Source organism: Caretta caretta, chromosome 2 (assembly GCF_965140235.1).
Source record: "Caretta caretta isolate rCarCar2 chromosome 2, rCarCar1.hap1, whole genome shotgun sequence".
NCBI lineage: Eukaryota > Metazoa > Chordata > Testudines > Cheloniidae > Caretta > Caretta caretta.
In genome coordinates, this window is record NC_134207.1 from 251,131,822 (window position 1) to 251,146,376 (window position 14,555).

A 14,555-nucleotide genomic window follows, 5' to 3' on the forward strand; every position below is an offset into this window, starting at 1 on the left:
TTGAATAGTAGTGAAAGGCACAGCTTGGACAGACCAGAAAAATGAAGGTCTCTAATAACGGAAGAGGTAGTGCAAACTTGAGGTTGGAGCCTAGAGGATTATGTGGGGGAGATGGAGGGGTAGGGTATCCTGAATGAGGATTCACTCCCGCAGACCCTGCCTTCTGTTTTACCCAGCTGTTCCTTCCTGAGCCTCTGTCCCCGAGCCTTCTGGCTGCTTTCTCCAGGCTTACAGGGCTCCAGCAAAGAACTGACATTGGGGGAAGAGAGACAATTATCTTTGCATTTGGTTCCAACACACAGCAGCCCCAGTAGTTGGGTGGAATCGCTGCTGGGAAAACCCTGCTGCTTTTTGTTAGTTACCTTATTAAGTTAGAACTGATTCAGGCATGCAAGAAATCTTTTACAGAAATCTTGCATTTTCTGTTTTCAAGGTTATAAATAAAAAAAGTGGGAGAGGAATTTCAGGTTCCATCTAGACATTATCTAACCCCACATGTGGGGCCTGTTCTTCTAATTTGAGAGAGCCTGAGAATAAAAGAGGAGTTCACTATCCATGCCCTTGGTGCCACTGCTGAGACTGCCAACAAGAAGACCAATTGCCAGCTTTATTATTTTTATCCCTTGCAAGTATTCTGCAAGTGGACTCTTTGTACCCGGGCTCCTGGCTCATCTCTATAAGGTCTTGTCCAGGCGAGTGCTGAATGAATATTTGTATCCAGTTCTGGCTGAAACTTTAATGTCTCATTAATTTCCAGAAGATGATTTTTGTCCCTTCTGTGCATTTTCCCGTTTTTAGTCATTACATCATACGTCCTACGTGACACTTGCTTCAGAACGCAGCGCTCTTGTTCCAAGATTGAAAGGCCTTTATGCATAATACATTTCTCCTTCAGTGGCACAAGATGTTCTGTTGATTTGTCAAGCATTTCCTTTGTTATATTTTAAACTATATTTTTATGCGCAAATTCATTCTTATTCTGCTCATGCATGCAAAACTCCTATGCGATTTGCATCCTATTAGTAGCTTTGCTGGCAATAATCTGTATTCCAGAAGCCTGGGATGCTAGACTAATATAGCTGATAAGGAACGAGTAAACATTTGATGCCTTTTCCAGCCATCTCTTTAAAATTTGTACCCTCCTTCTGTCTTGTCGTGCTTTGGCATTCAGGGGCTAGTAATGACTCAAAATTGTGATCATACAGTCTGTCCTTCTGTATAACAGAGACCATAGAACTTTCCCAGAATAATTCCTCGGGCATATCTTTTAGAAACAAATCTAACCTTGATTTAAAAATTGTCAGTGATGGAGAATTCTCCACGACCCTCGGTAAACTGTTCCAATGAATAGTTACTCTCACAGATTACGCCATCTCTCAAAAGAGTCTCAGAGAAAGCAAAACTACTCAATATTTGAGTTCTTTCCTTACTTCATATTTCAATACAAAGTCTGGAAGGCATATTTTGACTGAATGATATGTTACATTCAGAAATTTGAATGAAAATGGGCATTTAGCTTTGGCAATGTATATATATAAAAATAAAAAATGGAATTATGTTTGTAAAACTAAAATAGCCACCTTGTCAGAATTTAAAAAAAAGCAAAATTTCAAACAAATTCAAACATCAACAACAATTAAGTTTAACATTGCATAAAACAAAGTAGTATTTTTTTCATGAACTAATTCACTAGTTTTGCACAACTCTGACAGCATGCTTGAACTAATAAATTGATGCACATATTTCAAATACTTTGCTAAAATGCTGTGGATCATTGTTTTATGACTATTGTTGATGAACTTCTATTGCTAGTGAATATAGATTTCACAGTGCATTAGGGTATGGACAATATGGCAGTCCCTTGCAAATTGAACTACTAGTGATTAAAAATTCCCTTGTGCTTAGTAGTTTCACTACCCTTTCTAGCTTTCTTGCCATGCATAAGCACCCATCATATTTTCTAACCATCATGCTCAGATTAGCAACCAGAGCAGCATTACAAATTGTGGGAGCATTTTTGGGGGTGGACTTCATATGGATAGTGACACAAGCAACAGACAGCAAGTAGCAGAGACATGATGACATGATTCATTGGAAAGGACTTCAAACAGATGTGTTGTTCTTGTGTATTTGTGCTTGCTATCGAGGTCTTCTTCATCAGTAAACTTTCTCTGAAACTTTTTCTGTATTTTGTTTTTTTAGATTGATCTCTAGAAAAGGAGAGTTTTCCTTTTACCTTGGCTTCTGCTACTCTCTCCTGACTACCATACCAGATGGCATGGTGATGGTGCCATGTAATTACCTAAGATAGGTAGATGTTGGCTCTTTTTTTAGTTTGTCATTGTGAACCTCTTAATATTTCTAACCATAGGAAAAGGCTCAAGCAGCGTTAGTGGAGGAAAAGGGCTGCTTCTTTCTAAATATGCATGAGTACCACTTTGTGTCAGAGTAACTACAGTATTTAAGTTGAAGGATTTGTGCCAGAATGAAATTATCTAAATAGCCAGAGCTTCTCATAGCAGCATATATTATCAATGGGATCCACAATAGCTGCCTAGCTTGCTACCTGCATTCTCAAGAGGTTGCATCTGTCCCTGTGTCATGCTCTCAGAGCATTCTGTGTAAGAGCCCCTTTCTTTTGGAATGCTCTCCCCAAATAAAGTGTCAAAACAGGCTCAATTTGTTGACCTATACGTGCTATGAACGCTGTCTGTTTCAGTGGGCAGTGATGGGAAAGTGTGATGGGGGTTTTAAACTGGGTCACATGACTGGAGATTAAATGATGTATGGTAGGGTAGAAGGAAAGAGAAGTGTGGCTGCTTTGAATGGTTCTGTTTTGTAACTTTTATTCCTGACAACAGTTAGGCTGTCGGTGTGTTGAGACCACTGCCTATCAGGCTGACTCCTTGCACTGCCCCATCTGTGTGCATCCATCTGTAGTCTCTTGTCTTATACTTAGATTGTAAGATCCTTGGGGTGGGAACCATCTTTTTATTCTGTTTGTACAGTGCCTAGCACAATGGGACTCTGGCCCACGACTGGGGCACCTAGGTGCTACAGTAATACAACATATTTTAAATGTATGTCAAGGTTGCCCGGAACTTTGGATTTCAGAGGCTGGATGCTCAGCACTTCCTGAAAAACAGGTCTCTCTAGTCAGATAAGTGAAAACTGAGGTACTCAAAACTGATTGTCACTCTGGAAAATCTCAGCCCTGGCCTTATTCCCAGCCCTGCCACATGCTGCCTATGCAGCCTCGGAGAAGTGATCTAACTTTTCTGTGCTGCAGTTTCCTCCTGTGTAAAAAAGGGATAATGCACTTTACCTACCGCATGAGGTACATTATGAATCTAAATTCATTAATCTTTATAAAACTGTTTTATTTCATTGGAAGGAAGGAGCTATAGAAATGCACAGTATTATTATGAATAGTTAGAAGACAGACAAAAATCGTAAATATGTTGGAGGAAGGTAGGAACCCACTTCCCCAATCCACTACAATTTCTATTTTATTATGCCCCAAACTATAAATAGATCATCTAATATGTGACATGGGGCAACTGGAAAAGTATAATCAGAATGACTTTCCTTTATTAAGAGAAATTATGTAGGAATAGTAAGGTTGTACCTAAAAACTAGCTTTTAAATTAGCTGATTTTTAAATATCACAGTTCAAAAACACACAACAGTAAATCAGGATAGCCTCATTAATCAGAATCTCACATTATGGGACTTTGCATTTCCTTTATGAAATTTATATAATTAATGTGTACGTGCCAAGAACTATAATTCTTCCCTCTCTGGGAGACTTAACTCTAAGCTGAAAGTTGACCTACCCCTGGGAACACTTATCATATTATTTTGTCACTTATAGTGTGGTTTTCATAAGAGCTCAAGTGGTAAATATTTAACAAGGGACATTTCCTTTTCCCTCTGTCCTCTCTCCATATTTGTAAAACATATTTATTTTAACATAGGATATGTCATTCTCTGCCCCAATTTCACCCTCAGTGTCAGTCCTTATTTTCATTAAACTATAACTATGGCTGTAATTTTGACATGGCAGTTTTTAGTGGGGGAGGAAGCAAACTCAAGGATAAACAGAAATGAATACATTAATTAAATAAATGAAAACCAGTAACAGTCACTGTTATCTAATGAATATAACCCCTCTAATTGTTTTTAAAATGAAAATAAGAAAAACACATATAAGGGTAAGTATCATGCTACCAGCATAGGAGTGACTATGCAAATAAGAATGGAGCTGGCTGTTTATGCTTATGTTTAAGCCTATGTTTCTTATGCCCAGTGTGAACTACGTATTCCCAGAAAGCCTGAGCAGACTCAGACTGAGTGGAGTGTTCATGCCATTAATAAAAATGCTGTGCCCTTTCTCCAATCAACTTGACTCCAGAATCTTGATTAAACCGTACAGTACGTGGGTCTGATCCAAAGCCCACTGAAGTCAACAGGGATCTTTCCCTTGAGAAAAGAAATGGAAGAAAAAGACATAAAGAATATAAATAATTTAAAATGTTAAAATGGGGTCTAAGAAGTGAATAAATAATAAATAAAATAAGGAGTGCTCCTCTACATGTCAGCCGTACAAAGATCAAAGAGGTATTTTAACATTCCCATGCCCATAATTAATGCTGAGTTCTACATGTGAGTTATTCCAGCTTTCAGGTGGAATAACTTTCATCAGTCAGGTGTAATATTCCTGCATACTTGAGAGGTCTGCATATGTATGGACATTTATGTCTGTATGCTTTACACACATTTGTTTGTATAGCAGAAGGTGGCCACAAGTGATAAAGGTTATCTGTCCAGGGGTGAACTATATAGATACAGAACTCATTTCCTTTCTTAGGCATCCACACAAATAGAACAAAACACAGAATTTGGTTCAGTGTTAGTTAAAGCTGCTGTGTTAATTCATCATGGTTTCCTCCCATTTCCACTGCAATATTGATAGAAGTTTGGTCTAGTAGCCTGAGCACAGGACCAGGAACACTTGAATCCTAATCCTGACTCTATTACTGGCTTGCTGTGTGCAAGTCACTTAACCTCCTTGGTTCAATTTCCTCCTGTGTAAAATAGTTATAATAGCATTTACCTACCTCATAGCAATATTGCAAGGATTGATTAGACAATCTTTGCAAAGCACCGTGAAGATGAAAAGTGCTGTGCAAGAATTATTATTATTAGAGAGGTCTGAGATGAAAGGTTCAGATACTGAACTTGATCGTAACTTCTTCAGAGTTGGTAGTGGTGAAGTGGTGTTAGACTCTAAGAGTTTAGTACAAGCACATCTCTATTATTGTCAATTCAGAGAAGGATGCAAAATATTCCTACTCCAACCCTAATGTTGCATACCTGAGCTCAATTTCTCCCATCCTTCAGCAACAATTTCAGCGAGAAAGTCACCCTCTTGAAGAGACAAATAACAACATAGTCGTCAGGTTTGATTTGCATATTTAAATATGTACATAAACTTGCTTCTAATTTTTCTTTAGAAGTGTTGGCCTGAGTGCAAATGGAAATTATCCTAGTTCATGCTAAAAGTGAATTTTGATACAACATATCTGATTGGATGTCATGAGTATCTGACACCCTATATTTGTGTGGGATTCTGATGCCAGACAAAAAGACTGTGGCTAAATTTCAAAAGAATGTAAAACTAGGACTCAGCCTACTAGCTTCCAGACTTCAGGAAGAAATAGAAGTGATTAAGCAGAATGATTAGATTTCTTCAAAGCCAACATGAAACATTATTCTATGGACCAGTGTTTAAGATTGATGTGACCAGCACCCTTCGGATGCAGACTGGGAATGTAGCCATGGAACGATCCCAACCAACACTAATGAGGAAACTGAGAAATTCAAGGTCACTTCTAAACCTAAATGCCTCATACAGCACATTGCAATGCCTGCTTAGATGCTAGACTGACCATAGGTTAATATATTAATGAGGGCCATGATTGTTCTTCTTATATTAAGTAATGTCTGTGAACAATTATGGTATGAGAATAATCTTGCCCTTATTTCCGATGTTGGATCCTGAGATTGATAATATATTATTATTCTGAAAATAGAACTCAAACGCATTACAAGGTTTTATTCTTCGGCAACCTGGGTGAATCAGTATTCATTTCAAAATTACTACATAGCACCTTGAAAAATAATTGGGGGATAAAAAATTGTAATATATCATCATCTTAATTACAGTGAAAATGTACACTGGTGTTTTGTCACTAACCTGCTTAAATCCTGGCATCTTTGTGCCATCTATTACTTCATTTTAATAAAAGCTATGAGCCCCAAATCCTGAAGTTCTTACTACATTTTTATGTAGTCAAAACTCCAGTTTTGCCAGAGTAAGGACTCAGTAATGATGGAGTAAAAACTTCAGCATTTGGCTCTATACTTGTATTAGTATGGTAGACTAGGTATAACTCTCCAATACATATGTGTAGTTTCCAACAAGTATCTTTATATGGAGACAAAAATATAAAGATGATGCCTCAGTTAGTCTATATCCCAGATGTACATATAAACATAATTTTTCAGTTGTAATGACTTACTTTAGATAACCAATTCTCATGATTAATTCAACCACCAGTCTTAAATGTCTCACCTAGGCTGAGAGAAGTGGTTTCTTTTTGGAGGAGATGCGTAAATCTGTCCAAAAACTCTTTCTTACATATACAGATAGACAGATTTTTTTTTGTTTTGGGTCCATCTTTTTATGTGTTTATATAATGCCTGGCAATATGGGGCCCAAATCCATGACTGGGATTCTTAGGCATCATCACAATGCTAAGAACTGAATAAATAATAAATTATTACAATAATAAATAAAATAAGGACTGCTTCTTTACATATTAGCCATACAAAGCTCAAAGAGTCCCCATAGCCTGCTGTGTTATGTCTTGTATATATTGTGACAAAGCTCTGTCCTTGCCGCCGTGGGTCCCACATTTCCTGGCGGATTTCGCTAGCCTCAGAGGCTCACCATGACCCTGCATGTAACCCTTCTCTCTCTAGAGACAAGGGTCACTGTCTACTGAGCCATTTTCATCATAAGCCAGTGAGGGAGGTGAGGTGAAGTTATCCTTCCTTGCACAGTCTCTGTTGTCTCCCAGTCTCAGTGATTAATCAGGGGGCGAAGGTGGGGGGGGAGGGAGCCCGGGCCCACCCTCTACTCCGAGCTCCAGCCCAGGGACCCTAATAGTATCAGCTATGGTAGCTGACCTCTTAGAAACATGACATGTACAATTCCCTGGGCTACTTCCCCCACAGCAGCCCTCACTTCCTCAAGCTCCACTTCACCCTTACCTCAGGGCCTCCTTTCTTGTGCCTGATATGGTGTGTACTACTCAGCCTCTCCAACAGCGCAACTTCCTCCGACAGCTCCTGACATGCATCCCCACCTGACTAACTGGGAGGCTTTTAACTAGTTTCAGCCAGCCCCTGATTGGCTTCAGGTGTCCCAATCAACCTAGCCTTCTCCCTGCCTTCTGGAAAGTTCTTAAGTGGCCCCAGGTGTCTTAATTGACCTGGAGCAGCTGCCATTTCACTTATCCTGGTACCAGGGATTTGTTTAGCCTGGAGCTAATATATTTCCCACTACTTTTCTATAGCCATCTGGCCTTGCCCCGTCACAATATATATCAAGCTATAACACAGTAGGCAGTGGGGACAGCCTAATAATAATTAAACTTCAGCTCTCTCTTCTTTATAAAGCCCCAATCTTGATCCCACTGAAGTAAATTGAAGTTTTGCCCAGAGTTCAATGGTAGCAGAACTGAGCCTAAATATGAAGAAAAAGAGCAATAATACATTAATATGAAAAAAATATATATTTTTAAAATATAAAAATGTGTGCCAAATATGCACAATATCTGTCCCACTGAACTGTAAGTATATTTTAGTCCATAAAATAGGGACGGAGAAATTTCTTTGAAATTGTGGATTATATTTGCTCCTGATGCATGAACACAACTTTCATCAGGATTGTGTGCACACAGATTGAAAGAAGAGTGCATCTTCTAGAGTGTTACACTATTCTATTTTAAATTGCGTACACCAGACACTGGGAAAATATATGTTTTGCTGCTTTTGAGTTTACACAGCTTAAATCCTTCTAGGCAAGTGGTACCAAATCAGTGCTTCTGTTACAAAAATAGTAGAATGAATTAGCACTCAAGTTTTCTGAAACTATCTTGAAAGAGATTGTTATACTGCCGTTATTCAAAAATAACTTGGATGTTGAGGGTTTAATTGCATGGTGTTTTCCATAGGATTACTTTACAACATCCAAATTACATTGTAATAAAAATAATCTCAGTTTTTCCAGATATTTTTCAAAATATTTCTTGATTAATTATTCAGTAAACAAGGTGGGTATCTTGAAGGAGAATTCTGATGCCTCCTTCATAGTTGTGGGATAGGTGAATGTTTAAGGAGCTCCAAAGGGCGAGAGAAGGGATATAGAGCTCTGTAGGCGGGGAGGCCTGACAGAGATACTCTGAACAAACAGAAGGCAGGGATTACAAAGGTCTCCAGATAGGGAGGCCTGTGAGGATGAGTCTACACGGCAAGCAGAAAACTGCAGCAGCAAGTCTCAGAGGCCAGGTTATAGACTCCTGGGTCTCCCAAGAGCTCTAAGAATAGCCATGTAGACATTCAGGCTTGGACTCTGAAGCCCAGGGAGGGGGTGGGCTTCAGAGCCTGAGCTCCTGCCCAATCCACAGCATCTGCACAACTGGTTTTAGTGCTGTATGGCAAGCACCATGAGCCTGAGTCTGTAGACCTGGGCTCGGAGACTTGCTGTGGCTGGTTTCTGCTTGCTCTGTAAATGTATCCAAGAGACCCTGACTAAGCCTGAGTCCTTACACAAGAAGGAGCTGTTGCTGCAACTCAGAGAGGTTTTTGTTTAGGGGCTTCTAAATGTAGCCTGGGCTCTGAGGTAAGAGCCTGCAAACTGTTGTTTAAGTACTTTTCCAGAAGGCACCATTAAAGAGATGCTGATGCAGAGTGTTTGGGTTCTCTCTGTAGGCTGTTAAAGTGAACATATTACTACCTCACTGAGAGGGTAACAAAGGCAGGGTGCTGCAGAGCCACCCCTGGCCTTGATGGGGCACTCAGGAGGCGGCTGCTCTGCTACAGTGACCTGCTTAAAAGAGTTAATTTGTTACTAGTTGCTCCCACAAGCAGTTAAATAGAGTATCATGATTCAAAATGTGATCAGCCAACAGGAGTTTGTTCAGCTGAGGAATGTAAGGGTTCTCTCTTCCAGCTTGTTCCTGCCACTTCAGTTAAACTTAGCATAATTAATCTTTCTCTTAATAATTATTACCTTTTTAATTCACTTTTGGACTCTTCATTAATGATTACTACAAATACACAACAATAGAAATATATGTTGGTTTAGTCCTGACTCCAATGTCAAATACAAATACTGTATACACAAAATATTAGCACACAATATTTGTTAGATTGATGTCAGCAGCATTCCTGCTTTTGCAAGCACTAATTTTTGTTCTGTAATTTGAATAAGGAACTGTCTGTATTGCTAATTGGATTAAAGAAGTTGGATTAAAGAAGTTCTGCCAGCTGTGCTAATGGAGAAGATATACTATATACTAGAGTTTCTTTGAATTTATTTAATTTATTATTTATTTAATTTGATTTTATTGAGTATATTTTATACAGATCTTTTTGTGCTCAAGGTATTCCAAAATGTTTTACAATGAGTTAGAATCTATCTTGGATCTGGTTTTAGATTTTGATAAGAAGCTAAGAAGTACATCCTTGCCTCTGGCAAATTTACCAGGAATGTTGACAAAGGCTGACCTTTTATAATGGGCCACAATACAAAATTTGTTGCATTAATACACAAGTAGAAGGATATGACTGTGTCAACAAACCTTGTCAGCTTTAAAAAATATTTTGTATCAAGCCTTTCAGTTTAAATCGGCGATTACTCACAGAATGGAATGATCTAGAAACAAGAGACCATCTGTTTCAGAGTAACAGCCGTGTTAGTCTGTATTCGCAAAAAGAAAAGGAGTACTTGTGGCACCTTAGAGACTAACCAATTTATTTGAGCGTAGCTCACGAAAGCTCATGCTCAAATAAATTGGTTAGTCTCTAAGGTGCCACAAGTACTCCTTTTCTTTTTGAGACCATCTGTCTGTCACTATGTCCTTCAAGGTACCAATAGTGAAAAAGGAAGCCACTGTACGTTTATTAGTAAACATATTGTGGAGAGGAGGCCTAATGGGAACACAAACAAAGGATTACTGTATTATTTTTTCATGTAGGAGCAGAGACAATTCACTGTGGCCGATATGAATGGAGTTCTTTAATATCAATATGGCTTAAATGTATATATATTAAGAATAATTCCTAATATGACCTAATATGGTTTTAAGGGCCTAAAATTAAGTAGAATAAGTATTAGAACAATAACATACCTATGGGAAGATGGAAGCATTTTAAAGAAGTGGGTGAAGCCACAACCTTATCATCCATCGAAAGAATATGCCCTCTAATCATAATGGTGGTGTCCAGTTTTAGGTTTTCCAAATAGTCTCAGGAGCCAGAAATTCCTTTTTCTATTTTTCTTTGCAGTGTTGTTGTAGCTGTGTTGGTCACAGGATATGAGAGACAAGGTGGGTGAGGTGATATCTTTTAAAGGACCAACTTCTGTTGGTGAAAGAGAGAAGCTTCTGAGCTCCAGAGAGCTCTTCTTCAGGTCAGGTCTTTACTGTCTTTGGTAGGTTTGCAGGCTGTCCCTCTTCCTAGCACAATACACTGTACCTCGGTAAGGAAGTTAAGGCCTCAAGGAAGGGTCAATCTTCAGTGAGCAGTGGCATGGCTTCTTGGTAAGACAGAACAACCATCAAATGTGCAAAATTGCACCTGCAAAAATTGAGGCCAGTGTTTAAAAATCTGACTATAATCATCGTCCCCTGTTACAATAGAAATGCTCTCTTTTTATAATGTTTTCATTTTCCAGATAAACTACTTGGCATAACTGAAGGTGTTCTGTGGAGTTTCCCATTCAAATACTGATCCAGTCAGGCATTGTTTATCTTATGACATTTGGTGGGATCACAAAATAAGGTTATCATGGACTACATGGTCACAATAGTCCCTTCTGGCCTTATAATCAATGAATAAGCATATATATTATACATGAGGGGTAAAGAGAAACCTATCGTGGCAATTAACAAATATATTAAAAGTGTAGTTTATATATGAATATTCCAAGGAGAACAGGAGTAACCAAAAATCCATAGAATTTATTTGGAGTGACCTTGAGCAACATTGAATACTCAAGATTAGGTACTGTCCATGAGCAAACCTATTCATTTCTGTTAATGAGACAGAAAAGAAAGATAAAGATTTAAAAAATGCTGGGCATCATGTTTTATTAGTCACCCAATATAATTATTGACAGGGATCAAGGATATTAAGGTCCAAAAAAGGACTACTTATTATCTTAACACTCTTGAGAGGTATTAAACACATTTGAATTTAATTAGAAAGGAACATCCATGATTTAAGAATAAATCTTGCCTCTATTAATTGTAATAATTAAGATGATTTATTTCTTTAAATATTTCTAGCATTTTGGATAAAAGTCCTTCATAAAAAGTGCACTACTTATTGTCAAAGGCAAAATTACACAATGTGATTATGTAAACCCAGCTGAAAAAAAGTTTTAGGTTATTGCTAGATGGATTTGTGAAATGCCTTCCCTGAGATATTTAACAGTGTTATTGCCTCAGTCACAATGATTCAGATACTAAATTTAAAGGGAGAAAAATAAATTAGTTAATAATAACTAAAAGGGTTTTCTACTGTTTGGCAGTGCAATATGTATATTTTTATGTTCTCAAATTTTTCTTTTTACTGTCAGATTAACTCCTCAAAGATGTGAAACTGATGAGAAAAATCTTGGAGCAGTTCAGGATGATCACATATGATTCAACAAATTATCTCCCTCTATTTCTTCACTGGACAATAAGGTTAGTAATGCTAGGGAAGTCAGGCTTTGGTAATATGGGCTGGATGTTTGCACTCTCATCATTCATGGTCCAGCTAATGCAGTGAACAAGCATACAGCTCCCGAATCAGCAGTGGAGTGGCAGAGTTGAACACTTTTTGCAAGAAGAGGGGTCTTCTAATACTTGCGTGGAAGATGCTGGATGGCTTACAAGTTAGGGGAAAAGAATATCCAGTTAAGACAAAAACAGTCAAGATCACTGTTTCAGAGAAAGCACAAACATGATGACAGGTGAGGCTATGTATCTTTTACAGCACATTACACCTAAATTATGTAGCGGGGACCCTGGGTATTTTACAAATGTACAGTTTTAGATGCTTTAATGAGGGGACTGGGGGCCAGGTATATGGGAGCTAGGAGAGAGGCATGTCCACCAGGGATGACTGCAGCACAGAGACACATTCCAATATGAGAGACGGCTGTACAAATGGACAATGTGCACAAGAGTAGGAGGGCTAATCTCTTTCGTTGGAGACTCACTGGAGCAGCCAGGAGGGCATTAAACAACGTAAAGGGAGCATGCTAAGAAAGCAAATGTGGTTCAAACTCAACATATTGAAAACAAATTGAACCAATGTGACAGATTGTGAAGAAAATTTTTGATGCTAGGAGTCTGGATAAGAAGCAAGAAGAACTGGAAAATCTTATTACGAATAAATTTGAATAAATTACTGAAACCTGGTGGGATGATTCACATGATTGGAATGTTAAAATCACTGCCTGTAACCTGTTCTGGAAGTATATGGTGAATAAAAGAGATGGGGGTGGCACTCTACATTATATACCTCATTACCTGTTTTAAAGTTACTAATAGCTCAGAAGTGCAGGATCTTGAATGTATATGGATCGGTGTACTAACTAGCAAAGCCAAGGAGGGGGTACTTACAGACCACTGAATCAAACCAGAGGACAGGATGGTTTACCTGTCAGTAATGTGTGGAAAGGAAAACCATGGAGGCCTTCAATATGGGAGACATGCTGGTGGTCTCATGCATCTAGTACTACAACATCACTGAAGTTTATAAAAATTACAAATGTTAATTTTCTAACAAAATATATTGTACCCAAGAAAAGGCAACTCTCTTTTGGACCTCATTAGGATGAATAAAGATAAATTGATTGCTGGACTAGAAGTTAGTGGTTGCTTAACAACCAGTGATCATGACCTCATTATATTCAATATAAGCAAAAATGGCACTCCCAACCAATAGTATGTATTGACTGTTTTTGGGAATTTTTGGGACAAAAATAGTATGTATTGACTGTTTTTGTGCTTCAAAAGGGCTAATTTCCCACACTTCAAAACAGATGTCGAAAAAATTGGAGAGGGTGCAGAAAAGAGCTACAAAATGATATGGGGGTTGGAGAAAATGTCTTACCATGAGAGACTTAAAGAGCCCAATCTGTTTAGCTTAGTCAAAAAAGAGAGGGAGAAAGAAAGAGGTGACTTGATTATAACGTGTAAGTGCCATTATGGGGAGAAATTCTGGGCACCAAAGGGCTCTTGAACATAGTGGAGAAAGGCATAACATGGAAGAACCAATGGCTGTACATTGAAGCCAGATAAATTAAAATTAGACACACATTTTTAATAGTGAGGGTGATTAACCACTGGAACAAACTACCGAGGAAAGTGACATATTCTCCACTTTAAATCAAAACCGGATGTCCTTCTGGAAGATATGCTTTAGCCAAACAAGTTATGTTTTAGACAAGTGCAAGTTATTGGGCTCAATATAGGGGTAACTGGGTGAAATGTAATGGCCGTTGGTATACAGGAAGTCAGACTAGAAGATCCAATTGTCCTTTCTGGCCTTAAACTCTGTGAAGTCTGTATTGGCAGAACTAAATGAGCTCTGCAGGTAAAGCATCTACTTTACCTTAATGGCACATAAGCCATTGATAGAGATCAACAAGCAGGAATTTGTGTACATTACAACATTTTATTGTGTTCAAATGAGACTGAGGAGTCAAGTTAGCTGACATGATGCTGACCACAACTGACTAGTTAGTGAGTGTAGACTGGGGCAAATAGTGTCAGCTAATCATGATTAAGCCTTCAAAGTATAGTAGGCACTGGGCCTGCAGATTCCTAAGGAATTAAACCTTTATTAGCTGACATGATGCTGAACATGATTTGCCCTGTTCTATTTTGACAAAAAGGCTTAAAATTTTACTAATACAAAACTTTAAACACTAGGTAAATGTACACCTTGTTCCTGTAGTGCATTCTCCTCTGGCTCCTGGCCTCTACTTGCTAGCTTTCACGCCCCCAGTTAAGAGTTGCCTGGTCACCCACCCCCTCAAGACCTGTGGCTGATGCATATGTAAGATAGATGAACTCTGAACTGTATAGGGTAGTTTTCTGCTCTTTAAACACTATGGGTATATTCTGTGTTCTGCCTCTTGAGAGGTTGCAGCACAGAAGGCACAGCCTGGTGTGCAGGGTGGTGCAAGGGTGTCTTTACGTCATGTT